General features: G+C 40.3%; 1 long non-coding RNA gene across 1 annotated transcript; it reads right to left on the reverse strand.

The window, feature by feature from the left end:
- Positions 1–7,711: 7,711 nt before the first annotated feature.
- On the reverse strand, positions 7,712–18,411 carry LOC112449950. The gene is made up of 4 exons (XR_003038502.2): positions 18,329–18,411; positions 9,463–9,623; positions 9,244–9,342; positions 7,712–9,161 (listed from the first exon to the last, which is right to left on the reverse strand). It is a non-coding gene; the product is annotated as an uncharacterized LOC112449950 (long non-coding RNA).
- Between the last annotated feature and the right edge of the window lie 1,954 nt (positions 18,412–20,365).

Below are 20,365 nucleotides of genomic sequence, written 5' to 3' on the forward strand. Positions count from 1 at the left end.
GTGTCATTGACTATTACTCTAACTTTCCTGAGATGGCATTACTGTCAAGTGCATCATCAATGTACGAAAGAGTACGGTTGTATATTGAGTTTCCTATGCATCCTGAATGCAACACTGGCATGCAGACAGAGAACCTCCGCAGAGAGAGAAATAGAAGTCAGCAAAGAAAACAGCCTAATGACTGACAGTGTGTGCATTCATAAACCGTGAGTTTAATGTTATGATGCTTGTTATTATGTTCGGTTAAACCACGGGTGTGTTTGTTGATTTATTAGTAGTTTATCTCACTGTTTGTATTTAAAACAATGTATAAGCAGCGGTCGGCTAGCATGAAGACGTTATTACCGACACGTGTTCGAGCATCAGTTGTTATTTTGCGGCTAATGCGTTCATGTCATAATGCTGCTTGATGTGTGCTAATACCAGACTTTAGGGTTGAACAGTTAGAAGTAATATGCCAGTTTATTTTGTTGTATAGGGTAGTTAAGGATAGCCCTGCTTTATGTGTGTTGTAATTCAAGCTAATTGGTTGTATTCTGTTTTGTTTACAGAAACCACACACGCGCGCGCATAAATCACCCACATACTTTTATGTATGTACCTTCTGGCAACGTTCTACATAAAGAAGTGAACTTTGAATTGGACTCCTCCTGATTTCTTCTACATCCACACAAATACTCATGAGTGTTCTGATCGGACACTCTGAAGCGATTACTGCCAGCTAGATCCACAAAAGTCTTCTCAACAATCAAGCTGTGTGATTACACATGTAAAATCCATTTTTGCCAGGCATGGTATTCCATATGCAGTTGTAAGTGATAATGGACCATGCTTTAGTAGCAAGGAGTGGAAGAGGTTTACAGATCATTATGGATTTGAGCACATTACATCAAGCTCCCTGTATCCCCAGTCAAATGGGAAGGCTGAAAAAGTTCACATTCTTAAACACCTACTAAAGAAAGCAGCTGACAGCAGTTCAGGTCCTTATCTTGCTTTGTTCAGTTATCGAGCATCCCCGCTGGAATGTGGATTGTTAAACCAAAGACAAGCTTTTACTTTTTAACTTTTTCAGTTAGCACTTCAGACTCTACCAGTTTAAAAATGGATATGTTTGTCTTATTTAGAGGGAATCAACGCATTTCATTGAGAGCTGATGATCTTACCGTCAACAAGATTTCTTTAATATTCCAAGTAAGTAATTAAATCTGTACATTACCACCACCTACTGGTAACTGAAAAAGTTATGTGCCGGGAGTTCTTGTCTTCATTTCCGATTCCGCCATAAGGTCCCGTTGAATTAACAGCAAAATAAAAGCTTGTCTTTGGTTTAATCCTTGCAGTTAAAAAAAATTCAAAACGTACCTCTTTATTTTTGCAACTGCCATTTTTCTAACTTTGTTTTAAAAATGAAAAAACAAAAAAACACATGCTTGTTTTGTTTTTGCAATTTTATTTTGAAATGAAAAAACTAAAGAATGAACCATACACTGATTACAGAGCTAAAAAACTTGTCACTAATTTTCACAAAGCTTCTTAATAAACTCTGAAAGCCTTGTTTTAGTTACAAAACATATATATGTTTTAATATCCCCTGCACTTTAGGCTATGAAGCCAGATGAGAAGCTGCAAGTCTGACTCTCTGAGACAGCACAGCTAACAACAGAATGAAGAATCTTCCTTCCAGGAGTTCCAGGGTTTATTTCATTTTCTTTAGTTCAACTTGAACATAAGTTACGGTGGAAGTTTTCCTGTCTGGCAGTTAACAGGCGACTGTTAGGATTACAGATCTCATCAAAGGTGAGCAACCCAGAAACGGTAGGACACAGTGGTTAGCAAAAGGTAAGTGGTTTTATTTACAGTAACATGGAATGTACAATCAGGATCTGTCGAAGAGAGGAGAACAAGAATGAGTGGAATAGAGCGGAGGTAAAATGCAGACAGGTTCTGACAGGTTAACAGGCTTACAGGTGAGGCGGGAGTGGTGGCCAGGATTTCCAATGATTTCAGGTAAGTAGTCGTATCAGTAGGTAGTGGCAGTTCATTTGGTTAGGTACCAGATCTGGAGGTTCACAGGCAGGTAAGTCTCTCAGGTAAGTAGGTTACCTGAGGTTCCTTCGAAGAGGTGATTTATTCAGCGTCTGGAAGCGGGGATCCTCAGGGAACAGAGCCGGGAAACTCTAGGCTGACACAGATACGAAAACAGGTTAGAATAATTTACCAATGTGTCGGTAAGTAGAGGCCGAGACGGATTACCAAAAGCAATCAATGCTCCAGCGTTGGTCTGTCCCTCCAGACTGCCTTAAGAACCCAGGTGAGACTTGAGTTAATCTGGAGCAGCTGTGAGCAATCAGGAACCCAGCCAATCAGGAGAGCAGAGGGAGCACACCAGGCAGACGAAAGGCATTTTGCCACAGTGACAAGCTGACAAGTTCATATCGGTTGAGTTTTGCTCCAGGCTGGTGGACGAAGTGACTCACCAAGTAGGTGGAGTTTGCACACAATCTCTATGGGTTTATTTACCAGTAAGTGGTCCTCCACAGATTGTCTTTACTTCTAGCCATATCATACACCAGCTGACTGGTAAGGAACAGACCCAGGTGAAATTATGTCAAATTTGCCTTTTTTTCCTCCGTTTTTTGTGTTGTTCCAACACAAACAAAGGAAATAAATAATTGTAATTGCAATAATCATCTGGGAGAAAAATACTTCATTTTGTGGAAAAAATTCAGGGGTGCCAACACTTTTGGCCATGACTATATATATATATATATATATATATATATATATATATATATATATATATTGACTCAACTGTGGTGTTTTGGTATAGGAGATCAGGAGTTTGAAGGTTCGAATCCCAGTGACAACCTCTGAGCAACCTTGGTTAAACATTTAGCAAAAGACATAAAACTTATGCAATGCCAGCTCAAATGTCGTCCAGATTAACAAGATTTGCATCAGATGTTGGGGAAGCAGTTTCATTCTGATGAAAAATGGGCTACAGAAACAAGACATTCATGGACAAGGGTCTCCCAACACTGTTGAAATGCTACTATATGAGCACCACTAGAGAAGGGCGATGTGGGATCTTTGGAAACATGGGTACCCTTCATCCAAATTGATAACAAAACAACTTCAAGCCCAGTGTTCCAACATTTGAGAGTGAAACCTGCTATCACATTTAGCAGACCCTCCAGGATTTTGCGATGTTGCAATCACAACTATTAACGCAAATTCAAGCAAACCCCACGAAATTGCAACTTTTTGCAATTTTGTCAAAAACACTGCATCTTTCCCACAACTTTAACCCAATATTTATTGTTTCTAAAGTGATTCGCCACCGTTTCTGCAGTCTAGTGTCTTCTTTGTGGGTTTGTGTAGTGTGGAATACAAAATAACCCCAAATAAGTCACGAAGAAGTGACATGTGACGTCACATCCTGTTAACATCAGAATGCCGGAAGCATGCAGGAGCAGCGACCGAAGCCAAAATGTGTGCTAATGCTTCACATTTGCCCACAAAGATTTCAGCAAAGCACCGTGCAAAACACCGCAGTGAAGTTAGTTTTAAGTTGGATATTAGATATTCGGGCTACGCTGAGTTAGCGGTGTCTAGCTCACGGCTGACCCGAAACAGGAACGCTAATGTCGGCCAGACCTCTCATCATTCTCTCTCAAAGCCGCCAGTTAATTCTGTGTTCTTTTTTAAGAGACTGCTGTGCACCTGATCTGCCCGAGCCTGAGTTCCTGTGGAATCATTGCACATTATGCACTTTTCTCTGTAAAAATAAACCTTTTAAACTGCTGTTGGTTTCTTGAGAGTTTTCTGCATGTGGGTCAGACAAGTCGGTAAAACCATGACAAATGAGAGGTGAAATGACTTCAGTACACAAGAAAATAAGTCCAATTGACTTTTAATAAACTCCTAGGATTACCAAAGGCATTACAGAAATACAGTACTAAAGTTATAAATAGACCAATGCAAAAGTTTGTCAAATTCATCAGCATTTTATATGTAATTAAAACTAACGCAAATTCCAGGTCAACAGCTTTGATAGGAACATAGTTTGCAATAAGAATTCCAAGGATGGAATTTGGTAATTAGGAGTTGAGACTCTTGTCATGAAAATGTTCCTTTGAATGACAGAATCCAAAGAACCTTTTTTCATCCCAAAGCAAAAAATACTTCAGGTTCTCTCTGTGTTCACTTGGTCCTAATCTACCAGATCCACCCAGCAATAACCGAGGTTCAAGTTCTGCAACTAGTGCTTCTAGCTCCTTCCAATTCATTGACCATCCCTACTTCCTGTCTGCTCTCCTTCGGTCCTGCAGCAGCTACTCTCTGCCATCCTCCATTTCTCCAGCTACCCTGCAAACCACCAACTACCCACACAAGCAAACACCACTAGATTCCACTTCCTCCCTGGCGGTTCTTACTCATCTACAAAGTAAGCTCAGACTCCATTTCGAGATGCAACTCTTCATCCTGCCTTCCTGCTTAACCTGTGTGTCTGTTACAGAGCTCCTGATCCCTCACCTTGCCAACCTTATCTGGATTCCACCATTGCACATTTCCTCTTTGTAAATAAACTTTAAACTTTTTATTTCACTTCCACTGAGTTTCTTGCATGTGGGTCTGAAGCCTAAACAAAACCATTAGACTTTGTGGTGACAGATTGCACAGGATCTCAGTTTAAAACTTTGACATGCAGAGTGTCAGGTTAGTGGTTGGAGGATTTGGACCCAAAATGCAAGCAGACTCAGTGGAGCTCAAAAAATATACTAATTTATCAAATAACTAAAACAATTAGGCTGACATGGCTAAACTAAACCCTAAAAATTATAAACAGCAGGGAACATGAGGAAAACTGGACAGATTGTAGCAAAAATGAACAAATGAGTATGTGAAGCTCAGAAACAGATTATTAAGGACTAAGGTAAATGAGAAAGTGGACACAGGTGACAGATTACTAATCAGAAACAGTCAGGCTGGTATTGAAAACTACTGAGGGAGAGTGAGAGATGGCACAATGAACACAGAGAGCGCAGGGAGCAAAACAACACATAACAGAAAACAAACAAAAATACACAGAACAACAACAACAAAAAAATAGAAATGGGAATGAAAACAATAAAGCTAATACAAAAGATTACCAAAAAAAAAAAAACTCAAAAAAATTCAAATCCTAACACAGAGTAGGAGGTGATTTGCATTTGTTCAAGAAACACTGGTTTGCAATTTAATTTTACTTCATATATCCTCCTGTTGAACACAACCTGAAAGCTTCATAAATATATACTAAATATATTCCCCCAACTGCCAACTACCACAGCAGAAATATGTTGAGGCTGATGGACATACACGTGATCTGAAAAATAATACAGGCTTCAGAGCGTACAGTTGACAGGGTATCAGAACTTTGCAGGAAACTGGTTTTAGCCATTTTTCTTGTCTCTACTCTGTTAAAGGTCTGGTAAAAAATGTTAGAATATTTCACTTCAGTCAGACTGGGGGGGGGGGGGTAATGAAGGCAACACAACTCTATGCATCATTAGGTCGTACATAATTAAAGACAGAAGAAACTCAAGTGTTTGATTAAAAGAGAGTTTGTCAGAAGACACCATCAAATACATTGATACACATGCATAGACACACACAAACAGATAAACACATAGAGCATACAGAAAATGCAACGTCTTCTCGTCTTTGAGTTAATGATGTAAAATGCAATGGAGTTCAGATACTACACTGTGACACCCACCCATACACACGCGCACACACACAGGATTGTGTCCCAATGGGGGGCTAATGTCATCTCTGTTTGGTTGATTGTAGTGGCTTTTCGCCCTTGGAGACTTTTCCACTAGTCTGTGGAGTTACTTTTTTATCTTCTCTTCATCTCTATATGCAGACAGATCAGACACACTTAAATGCATAAAAAACAGAAATAATCAGAAAAGTAAGCACCACAAAACACAACGTCTGTATGAATCATTTAGATACTTTTTAACTTCTCACTAAAGTACTAAAAAGAAAATAGACCAAAGGTTACTAGTATTTATAAATAAAAGCATTCTATTTAATGTGCTCACACTGGAAATAAAATAACATCAAAAACTTAATTTAACTTTCAAAATTTAAAAATTAAATTTCATTTGATATCAAGATGTTCTCAACTACGCAAATGTCATTATAGTTTTTGAAAAATGTATTGTGAAAAGTTTAGCCACCATTTATTACTATCCAAGTGGTATAAAATGTGTTTTATTTTTTAAAAAGTGGTAAAGTATATGTTTTTTGCTTCACACAGACCTTTAATTCTGTTTTAATTCAAGCTCTTGTGGTGATTGGTGTTTTGGGTGTGTGTTTGTGTGAGTGCTTCCTGGTGGGCGTCTCCTGAGCAGGTGTACGGACGTCTCATCACTACTCCTCCCACACCTGTGACTGATCTAGCTGATTAGAAGTGGAGGAGTATTTAAGGCTGCAGTGAAGACCAGACCAGCGCTGGAGCATTATTTACCATGTGGTAAAGTGCAGAGCCTGAAGGGAACTTACCTGTGTTCTTCGTGTTTTCCTTGTTGTAATCTTAGTCTGTTTTTTCGTGTCTTCGAACCTGTGTTCAGGTTTCCCTACTCATCTGGAACCAGTCTGGTCTGCCTTCAACTGCTCACTTGGGTACTGTTCAGATCCTGACAGCTCTTAATAGAATCATAATCATATTTATTGGCCAAGTGTGTTAAGAACACAAACAATTAGTTTCTGGCTAGTGGTGTCGCTCAGGTAGTGTAAAACAATACAATACAATACAATATTAGATAATAAGGCATATTTACAGGTATTGCTCAATTTACAAGCAGTGTGCTTAGGATGAATATATAAGGCACATAAACCATGCAGTATGAATCATTTAGATAGTTTGATGTTTTATAAAGTAAGGTGTAAATATAACTAGAAAGTTCCTGGAGAAACTTTGACGGGGACTGCCACTTTGTGCGTTTATACTGAATCAAGATGGCTCCAAAAGCTGATCAGTTGTAGACAGACATCATAAAGGGCTGATCTTGGACACATGAGAAGTCCAGCTGTGAAGTTTGACCTTCCTATAGTACATGGTTTTAGAGTTAAAGCACTGAGGTTTTTGTGACCTTGACCTTTGACCTTTTGACCCTAAACTCCAAAGGGCACTTCCATGACACATTGGGAGTTCAGTTGTCAAGTTTGACATTCCTGCTGTACACAGTTGTGGAGTTAGAGCTCACAGGCTCCTGTGACCTTGACCTTTGACCTTGAACTCCCTAGCATAGATCCCTGACCCATGAGGGTTCTAGTTGTGAAGTTTGACCTTCCTACGTTACACGGTTGCCAAGTTGGAGCATGCACAAATTTTGGGTTCAATTTTCACCTTGGCGGCCATCTTAATTTTTTTTTTAGCATTCAGTATGACAAGGGGCTCTGTTTCAGCTAATACCATATCAAATTTTAGCTCCATATGCATACTTGCCAACCGTCCTGCATTGGGCGGGACAGTCCCGCATTTAGCCTCCCTGTCCCTTGTCCCGCATCACCCTGTGCGGGACAGCCAAAAGTCCCGGATTTGGCCCTCACACGCCACACTTTGTATTTCTCACGCAAAAAAAAACCACACGCACACTGCCTTTTTGTCACTTTAACGCTATATTTAGCAAGTTTTCAGATCACTCTAGCATTTTTTAAAGCGACTAGCAACAAATCTAGTGACTTTTTTCTGTGTTATTGGAGACTTTGGCGAGTAAATGTGTGGAAGCACCAATTATTCTGCAGCGTGCCATAAGCCCCGTCACTCCCCCAAGCACTGACAGCTGTCAATCTCACAGCAGAGAGGAGACCCACTCCACTCTGTGTCCACAGTGGGGCTCCCACGCGCCCCCTTGAGCACGCGCGGGAGCGCAATTGTTTTCGTGTGAGTCGTGTTGTCATCTGATGACAGAGAGCTAAAGATGGACGTGACATGATCAGCTGATGAATAGATAAGCTGTGTCTGGCAAATCTTTTTATATACAACTATATATATTTGGCCAGACAGACTTAAACACAGATAATGTAATACTTAAAATGTGAATGTGTGGGGGGCTGGGGTTCATGCTATGCTGTCCCACATTGACATTCCCAAATGTTGGCAAGTATGCATATGTCTAAAAATGACTGAGTTAAAGCTGAAAGAAAGGAGGAGTACAAAATGTCTAAAATTGACAGTTGTAGACAGACATGAAAAAGGGCTGATCACAAGAGGGTTCTAGCTGTGAAGTTTGACTATCTTATGTTACACGGTTGCCGAGTTAGAGCACACACAAGTTTTGGTCTGAAATTTTTACCCTGTTAGCTTTGACGGTCATCTTGATATTTTTACTTAGCGTTCAGTTTGCAGTCGGGCTCTGTCTCAGCTACTGCCACGCTACAATCCAGCTCAATATGTCTAAAAATGAGTTAAAGCTGAAAGTAACTTAGCAGTCAGTGAACATAAAATCAACTGAAAAATGTGGCAGCCATTTTGTTTTTTGTAACCTCTGCTATATTATTATGGGTCCGGTGTATCCTTCGTGGATCACCATATCCCATAATTCATTGTGGGTCCAAACCGGGCATTCAAGCAAAGCGGCAATGACGGTGAAGAGCGGCAAATTATTTTGCTATATTACACTTTAAGTGACACAGCATGATTTTTTACAGCGTTTTTAGGCGAGAATGTGGCTTTGAAAGTCTCAAATTGTCCGGTATCTGGGAGCTTTGAGTATCTTTATGGCTGCTATTTACTTAATGTTTTCAACAGGTGGCATCTGCATTGCAGGTGAGGGTGCAACAGGTGTTCTCCATCAAGGAGCCAGCAAGAAGGGGTTTAAAAGGATTTATTTGCCAGCACTTCCCCGTCAGATTGTTGACCAGTGTGGTACGTTTGCTACCTCCCTGACTAAGCCTCACGACCAAGTTCATGCTCATGTTTCTTGTCTTCCAGAGAGGACAAAGTCAGATTGGAAATGATGACATTGTGTTCCCCTGCTGTAACATTCCTGGTCAGAGTCCACAGAGTCCACAGAAGGTGGTGTCTACCAGAGAGGCCGGACAGTCAGAGTCCTCCCATGTGGAGTCACAGAAGATGACATGCAGGCATGAAGAAGGAGCTTGTTCTAAAACAATAGACAAATAGCAAATGTACATTAATGTCAAGCCTTAAAAAGTATGAATAAGTGATGCATTGTGATCAAATACCTTTTACATTCAGATGTTTGTAAAACCTGGTGTTAGCGTTCTGCTGAGGTTAGAGAGTCTCAGCTGTGAAGGGAAGGACTCACAGGAGAGGAGGAGGACCTGCACAAAGACAATATAAAATTCAATACAATTTAACAGGAAAAATGAAAAATCTAAATAACCCAAAGCATGTTAAAAGTATGTGCTAGTGTTATTGGTAAAAGAAAAATATTTTCACACCTATCTTCTGAGGATCTCTCGACCCTGGCAGAAGGTACAGATGTGTGAGAGATCCTGCGTGGAGTGTGGCAGCATGATGATTCTCTCAGGGCCAGCCAGGAGGTCAGGTGATGGTTCACAGGTGCGGTCTCATTTGGGAGGGCAGGTCGTAGAACAGCAGTCTGTATGTGGTGTAGGGTCATAAGGCAGATTAAAGGACTACGGGAACCTCAGATAACTCCCCAATCCTCAAATTCTTCCTTTTCAGACTCTGTGGTTACTCTGCAAAAAGGGGGAAGGGGTCACCTCAATCAACTCACCTTTTTGTTCTCGAAGGAAAAAACCCAGATGGCCCTCTGATCTTATCGGAAGAAGAGAGACAGACCCCTTTATGAAGCAGCCTAAAAGAATGCATAAACTAATCACTTTTGTAGATTCTAAACCAGATTTACACCCCCTTTTCAGACCTCTAGCTTGAAAGATTGGAACCTAAGTGTCAAGAGTAGTACTTTGGAAGAAATTTACGTTCTGAGAAAGGAACAACCAAAAATCTTTTTTTTCTTAAGGAACAGAAAACGCCTTCGGTCTACTGACATGAAAGGAATTACCACATTCCTTCAAATCTAGTTAATCTCAAGTACCCCAACATCCTGGTCTCTGCTTAGTATAAAGTTTGAACTATACCTACCAAATGTGAACTTTCTAATCTGTTCTAAATAAGTTTCGGGACTGCAACTCTCATGTTAAAATGTGATATTTGTACTAATATTGTTTTCTCCTTTCAGTTACAAGAGTCACATGTTTCATCTTTTAATGTTTGTAGTTATCTATATATTTTCTGTTTTGCTTTCATTCATTCACATATCACATGCCCGATGAAACAGTATGAGCGTTATCCTGCCATCAGGTCGCAAGTGTATCAATATATGTGTTTACAGTGCCAATAACCATGATTCATTGAGATTAATTTCATGTGAGAAGGCTAATTTTAATCACTGATCGAGTCTGCTTCCCCTTTTGCTAACTAAATTTAATTTTGAGGCAGAAAAGGAATGCAAAGATCAAATTACATTAGTTTCTCCTTTAGTGAAAAAAAAACGCCCCTCTGAAGAGGAGTACTGCTCATTGGCTAAATGACCACCGAAACGTCCTGCCTTCTTTTGTGAGCCGCGGCTCCGATTGGACTGTAGGCGTGCAAAGGCCAACCCCCAGCTTTGTTTAAAAGTTGCCGGTTCTTGCTTCCTTGGTGTTACGGCCCGATGCCGTTCTGGCTGGGTTTTCTGTTTGTTAGTAGAATATTGTTACAGGTACACTTCATGCCTCCTGCTCCATGGTGTCGCTGTGACGAACTCCGCTCCTCCTGCGTCACTTCCTGGTCAACAGCGCTTCCTTCTGTAACTTCCTGGTGCCGACCTCCACTCGCTCCGGATTGGGCCTTGCCGTTTATTACTCAACAAATCCGCACAGGACCTGGCACATAAAGACCAGGCCTTCCTCATCCTCAGGGCGGCTGTGTCATTTGTTGGTGCTCTGTGCTGGTCGATAAGAGTTAGTTTCACTCAGGTGGCCAAATTAACAATAATAATCTTCATTTCCATTACGCAAAGTTAATTCCTCAAACCCTCTCTGCCTCAAAATCTTAACCTCTTAGATTTGATCAGACTTTCTGTTTAACCTTCATGCCATTATAACACCTCGATCAGTATCTTATTACCATATTCAAACGTGCAATATTTTCATAACCTTCCAGAACTTGTGTTATATTTGTCTGTTCAATAAACGTCACATAAATAGTGCAAAACGTAATTCTGTGTGCGTGTGATTGATATGATTATGATTTTAATCAGAAGCGAAGAACTCATGATTTAGGGCACATGTGTCAAACTCAAGGCCCGCGGGCCAGATCCGGCCCTCTGTAACATTTCATCCGGCCCTCCAGTCTGGGACAGATCGAGTCTCTGATTCTTATTCTGCTTCAAAAAACTGAGCCTAATTAGTGAAGTTTTCTCTCAACAGTGACTTAGAAGCCAACGATATATAGTTTTAATTTCTGTATGATTAGGTTTTTGTTGATGGCTTTTAAAAAAAATCTGTTTTAATGTAAAAAAATTCATTTAAAAGCTGAGTGAGGCGTAAGAAATGACTGCTAATGATGTGCTTTTTGAAGTTTGATCTATTTGTCTGTGTTCATTAAAGCATGTTTGCTCTAAATTCTGTATAATCTGTAACTGGGGAAAGGTAATTGATAATTCTGTATGAATGATTTGATATAATACATATAAAACCAAGGTTACTTTATATAATTTTTAATAAATATTGATCGTGATTGGCCCTTGGCTAGGACCAAATTTTTAATTTTGGCCCCCTTGCGTCACTGGGTTTGACAACCCTGATTTAGGGTAATTAAATGTTGAGACTGATAACTAAAACTTATAGATTATGTAATATTTCCCTCTTTTGAGAGGGTGGTGCCCCGTAAAATTATAACTTATGAATTATTAATAATTCATACATCTCCATCTCAAAAGACATTATACCCTTTCCTCTACATAACATATTTTGGCCTGCGCATTTATCTGGGTGGGTGGATTTTGGGTGGGTAAATGCACAGGCCAAAACTCCTTTGCCAGCTGAAAAAAAGCTGCAAACATCTACTATAAAATACCAGTTGACACCCCACATTAGAGCAGGTGGGAGGAGTCCAGGGGTGGGGGGGTCCTAATGAAAATAATTTACTGTTAGATGTATTTGCTTCAGACAGGAGATTTGCTCTTGTGTCTCCTTTGTGACATCATCTCCAAGCTTCCTCAGCATCAACACAATCAAACCTCAACACCATCTTCATGAAGTGTTGATCCAAATTGGGCCCATCAGAGCTGTAGTGCACAGAGACTAATTACCACTGTAGGGGAAAGGGTATATTTTATTTTGAGATGGAGACATTTGAATAAGTTATAATTTTACAGGTCACCACCCTCTCGAAAGAGGGAAATATTACATAAATCTATAAGTTTTAGTTATCAGTCTCAACATTTGATGACCCTAAATCAAGTGTTCTTCACTTCTGATTAAAATCATAATCATATCAAAACACACACACTGAATTATGTTTTCTGCACTATTTATGTGACGTTTATTGAACAGACAAATATAACACAAGTTCTGGCAGGTTATGAAAATATTGTACGTTTCAATATGGTAATAAGATACTGATCGAGGCGTTATAATGGCATGAAGGTTAAACAGAAAGTCTGATCAAATCTAAGAGGTTAAGATTTTGAGGCAGAGAGGGTTTGAGGAATTAACTTTGCGTAATGGAAATGAAGATTATTATTGTTAATTTGGCCACCTGAGTGAAACTAACTCTTATTGACCAGCACAGAGCACCACCAGAAGTTAGCCAGCAAACGGTTCAAAAAGTTTGTCCTACCAAGAGAAGGATCCGTCTGGCCGCTGTCTTTCGGTACCAGTCGGGAACCTTTAGGTCACGGCAGAAGGAAGGTGACCGGGAGGGCTCATGGAGGGGGGTGTTGAGCTTAACTAGATTTGAAGGAATGTGGTAATTCCTTTGATGTCAGTAGACCGAAGACGTTATCTGTTCCTTGAGAACAACCAGATCCTTGGTTGTTCCTTTCTCAAAATGTAAATTTCTTTCAAAGTACTACTCTTGACACTTAAGCCTCTTTCACACAGCCCCTAATTCAGAAGTCCGGCTCTGCTCCGCTCTTCTCGGCTCGGCTCTTTAAAGAATGCATCGCGTTCACATGGGCCAGTTTGGTCGGTAGCAGAGGAATATGCCTCCTCGTGTTGCGGGGGGTGCGCTACCGAAACTTAGCGCAAGTTGTGTAAACAATGAAAGCGCTATGGACAACATTGGCCCTGTGTTGTTGCTGTTTTTTAAACTTATGGGGATTCTCCTGAGACTTCAGGAAGAGAGGCGCAGTGGAAGAAATGCTCTGGATGCCGCAATTGTTGCGCGGAGTAGGACAGCTGTTATCCGCTGGAGATTTCAGGCTTTACAGCGCCTTCAGCTGGGGGACAGATGGCATAAACGTTGCAGGGTAAGCTAACGCTGTTGTTTATATTCCTACCTTTGTTCTTTATGCTTGCATCTGGTCACACCCACGACCAATGAGTGAACAGGAGCTAAGCTTGCGCCACCCACGAAGCAGGGCTGGCCCAGCTGGCTCGACTCCGAAGCAGGTACCAAAGAAGCAGGGACCAGCCTCGAAAAAATGCAGATGTAAATGCTCGCAAAGCAAGCCGAGTAGAGTGGATCCGGGACCGTTAGGGTACATGTGAAAGGGGCATTAGGCTCCAGTCTTTCAAGCTAGAGGTCTGAAAAGGGGGTGTAAATCCAGTTTTAGAGTCAAGAACAGTGATTAGTTTATGCATTCTTTTAGTCTGCTGCAAAGGGGGTCTGTCTCTCTCCTTCCAATAAGATCAGAGGGCCATCTGGGTTTCTTCATTCAGAAACAAAGGTGAGTTGATTAAAGTGGCCCCTTCCGCCTTTTTGCAGAGTAACCACAGAGTCTGAAAAGGAAGACTTTGCGGACAGGGGAGTTATCTGAGGTTTCCGTAGTCCTTTAATCTGCCTTATGACCCTACAGTTACAAGAGTATTTTTGTATATTTTATCATTACAAAATGATGTACCTTTAAAATATGAATATTTGGATTAAATGTAAACAGACATTGCACTAGATTACTGTCAGTGATTAAGTTATGTTTTGGTCAGTGATAACAAACATGATTGAGTTACAGTGCTTTGTTCCTGGCAAGTTAGTGTTTTAAACTCCTTTTATTGCAAAACAATATAAAATTCTCATTATTTCTTTTAAACTTCACTTTTGTGACTTAATGAATTTTTATTACCAATTTTAAAATTTTATGAATATATAAATTGATTAGCTTTTTTGTACTGTTTAAAATCATTTACCATGTTCTGAGAGTGATTTTTGTGACAACTTTGGCAGAGTTTATACCATTTGTTTGAAAATCAATAGTAACTGACAAAAAAGGACAAACGTGTGAATTTATTGTCTAACTATGAATGCAAAGAAAATAAATCTGTCCATGATTCCATAAACCCATGAGATTTTTCCACCAGCTTTAAAAACCTTGAAATATCGGAACAAAGCCTATATTTTGAACAAGAGCTGAAAATACACACACAGAAACCCAGACAGGATCTGCATGATGTCACAACTGAACATTCTGAGTTCTATCACCTTGGCAATGCCGCACAAGACCAGAAAAAAACCAAAAGTTTTCACCTTTTTTGTACTGAGATTATAAATTACTATACGAGATATCAAAACGCTGAATCATACAGTAAGAGTTGAATGTCTTATGTTTTGTTCAAACCTTGAATGGCGTTTCTAGGTGGACGTTTGCTGAACTAGTTAGCTTTCAAAGAATAGTAAGATTTGACAGTTTAGGATGGAAGTCCAATGTATTTCAATGAGAAAGAAATTGCAAAAACCTGAATATTTTACAAACCATAAAGATATCAATACCAAAAGTCATAGCTGGAATGACATTAAAAATCTGAACATTTTAAGTTATTTTTGTTTATTGGTACTTTATGTATTTATTTCTGAAGACAGAAAGAGCAAAAACACAGGGAAGAAGTAGGGAAAAGTGTGACTTGCCTGTGATCCAGAAGCAATTGAATGAAAACCGTAAAACCTACAGCAATGCCGCTTTTATTCCTGAAAGCAGACACCCGTGACTACATTTTGATACCAAAATCTTTTCTGTAGAATGAAATGTGGGGTAAATGCCACTCAGCCTATGTTTTTGTTTATACTTTAGTTTAATAAATTAGTTTTTTTTTTTATGATGAGTGCGTTCTGGGTTCGCCTCCTTCTCCACCCAACGTGATATAATGAACCAGCCAGCACAAAACCCTGTGGACTCTCTTTCCGGCACCCCGTTTTTTGCTGAGGAGATCATGTCCTTTATGGAGTGGCAGCATCTGTTAGGATACGGCAGCAGCTGTCACCAAGTCCCCCGACGCCACCACAGCCACTCCGATGGGTCGGCCGGATGCCACCTCAGCCTCTCCGGTGGTTCGGCCGGATGCCACCTCAGCCTCTCCGGTGGTTCGGCCGGATGCCACCTCAGCCTCTCCGGTGGTTCGGCCGGATGCCACCTCAGCCTCTCCGGTGGTTCGGCCGGATGCCACCTCAGCCTCTCCGGTGGTTCAGCCAGACGCCACCCCAGCTTCTCTGGTGTGTCAGCCTGACACCACCACAAATTCTGCGACAGCCACCACGCCTCCACATCTCCCTCATCCACGGCAGCCTTTATACGTCTCCTTCATCTACGGCAGTCTTCACGTCTCCCTCATCCATGGCAGCCTCCATGTCTCCCTCATCCACGGCAGCCTCCACGTCTCCTTCATCCACGGCAGCCTCCACGTCTCCCTCATCCACGGCAGACTCCACATCTCCATCAGCTCCAAGGCTCTTCCTCCAACTCTCACCTGGCTTCATCTGAGTTTTCCCCTGCTGAACTCTTGGACATTTTCACCCAGATCCACAAACTGTTCTCCTCTTTAAGAAATAATCTGGAACCTCGACAAAACATCACTACCTGCAATATCATTGAAAGTATCCTCCTGTCTCAACCTGGTCTCCTCTGTATACCTATGTTCATGGACTTTTCAATGAAATAACTCAGTTAAAAGGACAATTTATCAACGCATCCACAAATCTTCAGCCATCTTCACCCTTAGAACCCTCAGTTTACCAGTCATCCAAGCCAGCCAGGTCCACTAAGTCCCCCAAGTCTGCTAAATCTCCAGTGCTGCTCTCTGCATCTCCAGTGCCTTGTGTGCCCTCAGCACCACCTTCTGTGCCCTCAGCGCCACCTGCAGTGCCTTCTGTGCCCCCAGCACCCTCTGCAGAGCCTTCAGGGTCTCCTGCACCCTCTGCAGTGCCTTCTGTGCCCCCAGCACCCTCTGCAGTGCCTTCTGTGCCCCCAGCACCCTCTGCAGAGCCTTTATTTAATAACTGGGAAACTGTAAATGGTTTCCAAATGAACAAAAAGGGGGAAAAATCATGCTACAGTTGTTTGGGAGAATCTTTAGCCAAGTTAAGAATGTTCCCTCTTTGTAATCTGATCTGTCAATAATGTGAACAATCTTTCTTCTTCTTGTGGCACAGCATGGATGGTTGTACTTTAAATATACTTTAGACTGTAACCAAATACAGATAAAATAATGTTGAAAGACAAAAAGAAGGATTGGTGGCATGCACTGACTGACACAAACTTGAGGTGCTTGTGGTTTAAAAAAATAAAATGAAATTAGGCCAAAAAAGTCAAGCAAATTGTGAAGATTTTATGACCCACTCTCAGCTACATCCCAACTGTTAGCCATTTCAATTTAAAAAGGGGTCCTATTTGTCCCTGTTCTCTATTCAAGCCCTCAGAGTCGTTTTCTGCCATATTAAACCATTCACATATCTTCAATTAGGAATCATTAATTTCTCAAACTGCATTTCCACTTCAGCCAGCAGAGGGTCTTTAAATCACGGCCAATTACCCTGCCACCACAGCGGTCTGCCTACATTACTAAACCAATCACTCAGACAAAAAAGGCCCGTCCATTACAGCTGAACACAGGGAGTCAAAACTGTGCTCTAATGTAACCTGTCCAACAGCTTTACCAGAATTAAAGCCAGACGAAAACTACTGAAAGTCTTTTTTAAGATCATGGCTGCCATCAAACCTCAAAGGTTTTCTTCTAATAGAAAGACAGTGGTAATTTCAAACCAGTTTTTCCTCTAAACTACAACATTTAACCGCACTGAAAATTAAAGTGAAATTACTCAGTCAGGATTAATTTTACTGTATCAGTACATAAATTTATATGAATTGCTCACTTTGGATTGGGGTGATTGTTTTTTGTTCTTTTACTTTGAAAGTGTTTAAGTATCTAGAGTCTTGTTCAAGAGTGATGGCAGGATGGAGTGGGAGATGAAACAATGGGTCAGCACCTTGTCTGCAACAATGAATGAATTCCTCTGGTTTGGCAGTGTGGAGCCGAGTTGAAAGCTGAAGCTCTTGATTTACTGATAACCCTCACCAATGGTCATGTGGCATAGATCATGGCAGAAAAAAATTAGATCTTTGATACAAACAGCTTAAATGAGTGTCCTTTGTAAGGTGGCTGAGCTCAGCTTTGGAGACAATGTGAGGCACTCCATCTGTAGTGTAGAAAACCGAGTTACTGTTACTGCTGGCTTGAAGTTAACGCTCGCCACTGGGTGTCGGTCAGGACACAGAGAAAACTGAGGCTCGTTGTCTGTTTCTTCTTTATTTAAGATAGTGCAGGTTACAATCAGCATTCTGGTTAAGCAGACTTTATCTCCCTTTGGTGGTACGTGGGATGTATGTGTGTAGGTGTGTGGGTGTGTGTGTGTGTGGTCCTAAACACAAGAGAAAATGACAATGTAAAACCTGTACATTGTCATGGCAAAAGTATCTTACTTCCATTAATCCACCAATAAACAAGAAGATCAACTAAACTACAGTACTCAAGTGAACTAATTCGAAATATACAGATCTACCAACATTAATTAACTAAGTTATTTACTGACAGAGCCACCAGTGACTTATCAATTCTACAGTTGATTAATAGTGAGCAAATATTTGACTTATACTCCTTAAATATGAGCCTTGGGCTTAAATATGAACATTTCCACTGATAAATATCACCTGAACAAAAGTTATTCCTAACAACATGTGACAAAACAGAACCAGAGAAGCTAGCTTATAGCTGGCTAACCATTAGCATAGTAGTCAGTGATAAACAGTCCCCGTTACATTTATCATATTCAAAGAAACAGTGCTGGAAACACAATTTGCAAACTACTTACATCGGTCAATAACGCACATCAGAACCGGTCGGAGCAGCCACACCATCAGCCTCCATGCTACTTGCTATGCTCCGTTTTTCTCTTTCTTTCTTCCTTTCGCCAGTAGGTGGCGCCTCTAAACCACATATCAGACTAAAGAACTTAACTTAAAACTACTAAAGTACAGTATAAACATAAAGATGCATAACATATGTTAAACCCTTCTTAACACCATCATTTGGGAGGAGCTCAGAGTAGAGCCGTTGCTTCTTAGCTGAAGTGGTTCAGGCATTTGATTTAGTTCAGTGGCATGGAGCAGACCTCAGAGCAGACCCAGAACTCACTGAAAGGATTATGTATCCTCTTTGGCATGGATATGCAAGAAGGAGATGGAGAGTGTCTCTGTGAAGAGGAATGGCTTGGTTTCCCATTTATCCAAAGTTTGGGGAAAATATGGATAAGTGGCAAAACAGGGATAGATGAATGGGCATACAATTTATTAAAAACTAACCTTGTTGTGTTAATTAAATAGAGATGTTAATTACTAAATCTACACAGCTAGATATCAAAAACTGCCCAATCTCCAAAGAAAACACTTATTGATAATTATGCACTACAGCCAACAAAAATCATAATCAGAAGTTGCTAACTCTTTACTAAAATGGAAAATATAAGTTTATTCACATTGACCTGTACTCTTACACTCACCCTAACCCAAAACAACAGGAATTCTTGAAACTTTAAAAGGAATTTTAAAAGTATGTCACATTTCCAGGGATTCCAGGGTTTTATTTTAAAGCAGATCTGGTGATTTGAATGACAATGTTCAGTAAGAACTTTCTAGGGCTGGATGATTTGGGGAAATATTCTAATTGCAATTTTTTTTACCTCAATATTGTGATTGCAGTTTTGATATGCAATTAATTTTAATGTTTTCTTCTAATGTATTTTTCAACAAACACAAACAATGCATCAATCTGTTTCATAATAAACAATATCAGATTCATATAAAGTGCAGATTACAACAATAAAGCAAACAAATCTGTGGCTTTAAAACTTCAACCACTTGTAAAAATGTAAAAATGTGGTCTGCACCTCTTAAACACTGTCTGAACTTAACAAGACAGTCTATAAATAAATAACACATACAGATATAAAAAAAAATAGTTTACTGATCTCCAGTCAGTAACATCATGCATACTAAAGTGCAGGGAAAGTGAGACCAAAAATCTGCTTTAACCAATTGGACAATTTTTAGGTAAATCAAACTCTCAAACACAAAATCAACTAGTGTATGTCCTTATTAAATCTTAAGAAAAAAACTATTTGAACACTAATGAAAATATTATATTCACTCAGTAACAGCAGCACAAAATATACTAACATGCAAAATGAGTATGGCACTGTCAGCCACACGGAAAGATTCTTCTATATGGTTCTCAGGAACTCACAGATTTTTTGCAAGAAAAACCAGCATGTCAACTTTTGTTTGTTTTAAAGACAAGCGAGTGCAAGTCACTATATTCCCTCCAGCATTGAAAAGATGCTGTGAAGGAGCACTTGTGGCTGGGACACAGAGATACTTGCGGGCCATATCGCACAGTCGTGGAAAGATGATCTTTTACACCTTCCACCAAGCCAAGGGGTCATCTTCTACATCTATGGCAGGGGTCATGAGGTAACTGTTTAACTCTGTCTCAGAGACATCTTCAGGTTGCATGGGGGAAGCAAAAGAGGTCACAGCAGTCTTGAAGAAGCTGCCAAAAGACTTCTTCACCTTTTCTACAGATGGCTGTGCACTTTGAGGCCTCAGAGTGGTTTTCATATGAGACCTCTTCTCCTACCAGATGAAAAAAAAAAACTTCAGTTGGTATTAAAGTTGGATTACAAATAAATAAATATAAAGTGTGTTTGTGATATCATAGATACATATTATTACTAACCTGATTATACGCACACCTTGCTGATTCCAGCATTTCGGTCTTCAGTCTGGTCTTAACAGTAGGAATGTTGTCTGCAGAGATGTACTGGGTTTTGAACCTGGGGTCCAGGAAGGAT

Source organism: Kryptolebias marmoratus, linkage group LG22 (genome assembly GCF_001649575.2).
Source record: "Kryptolebias marmoratus isolate JLee-2015 linkage group LG22, ASM164957v2, whole genome shotgun sequence".
Classification (NCBI taxonomy): Eukaryota; Metazoa; Chordata; class Actinopteri; order Cyprinodontiformes; family Rivulidae; genus Kryptolebias; species Kryptolebias marmoratus.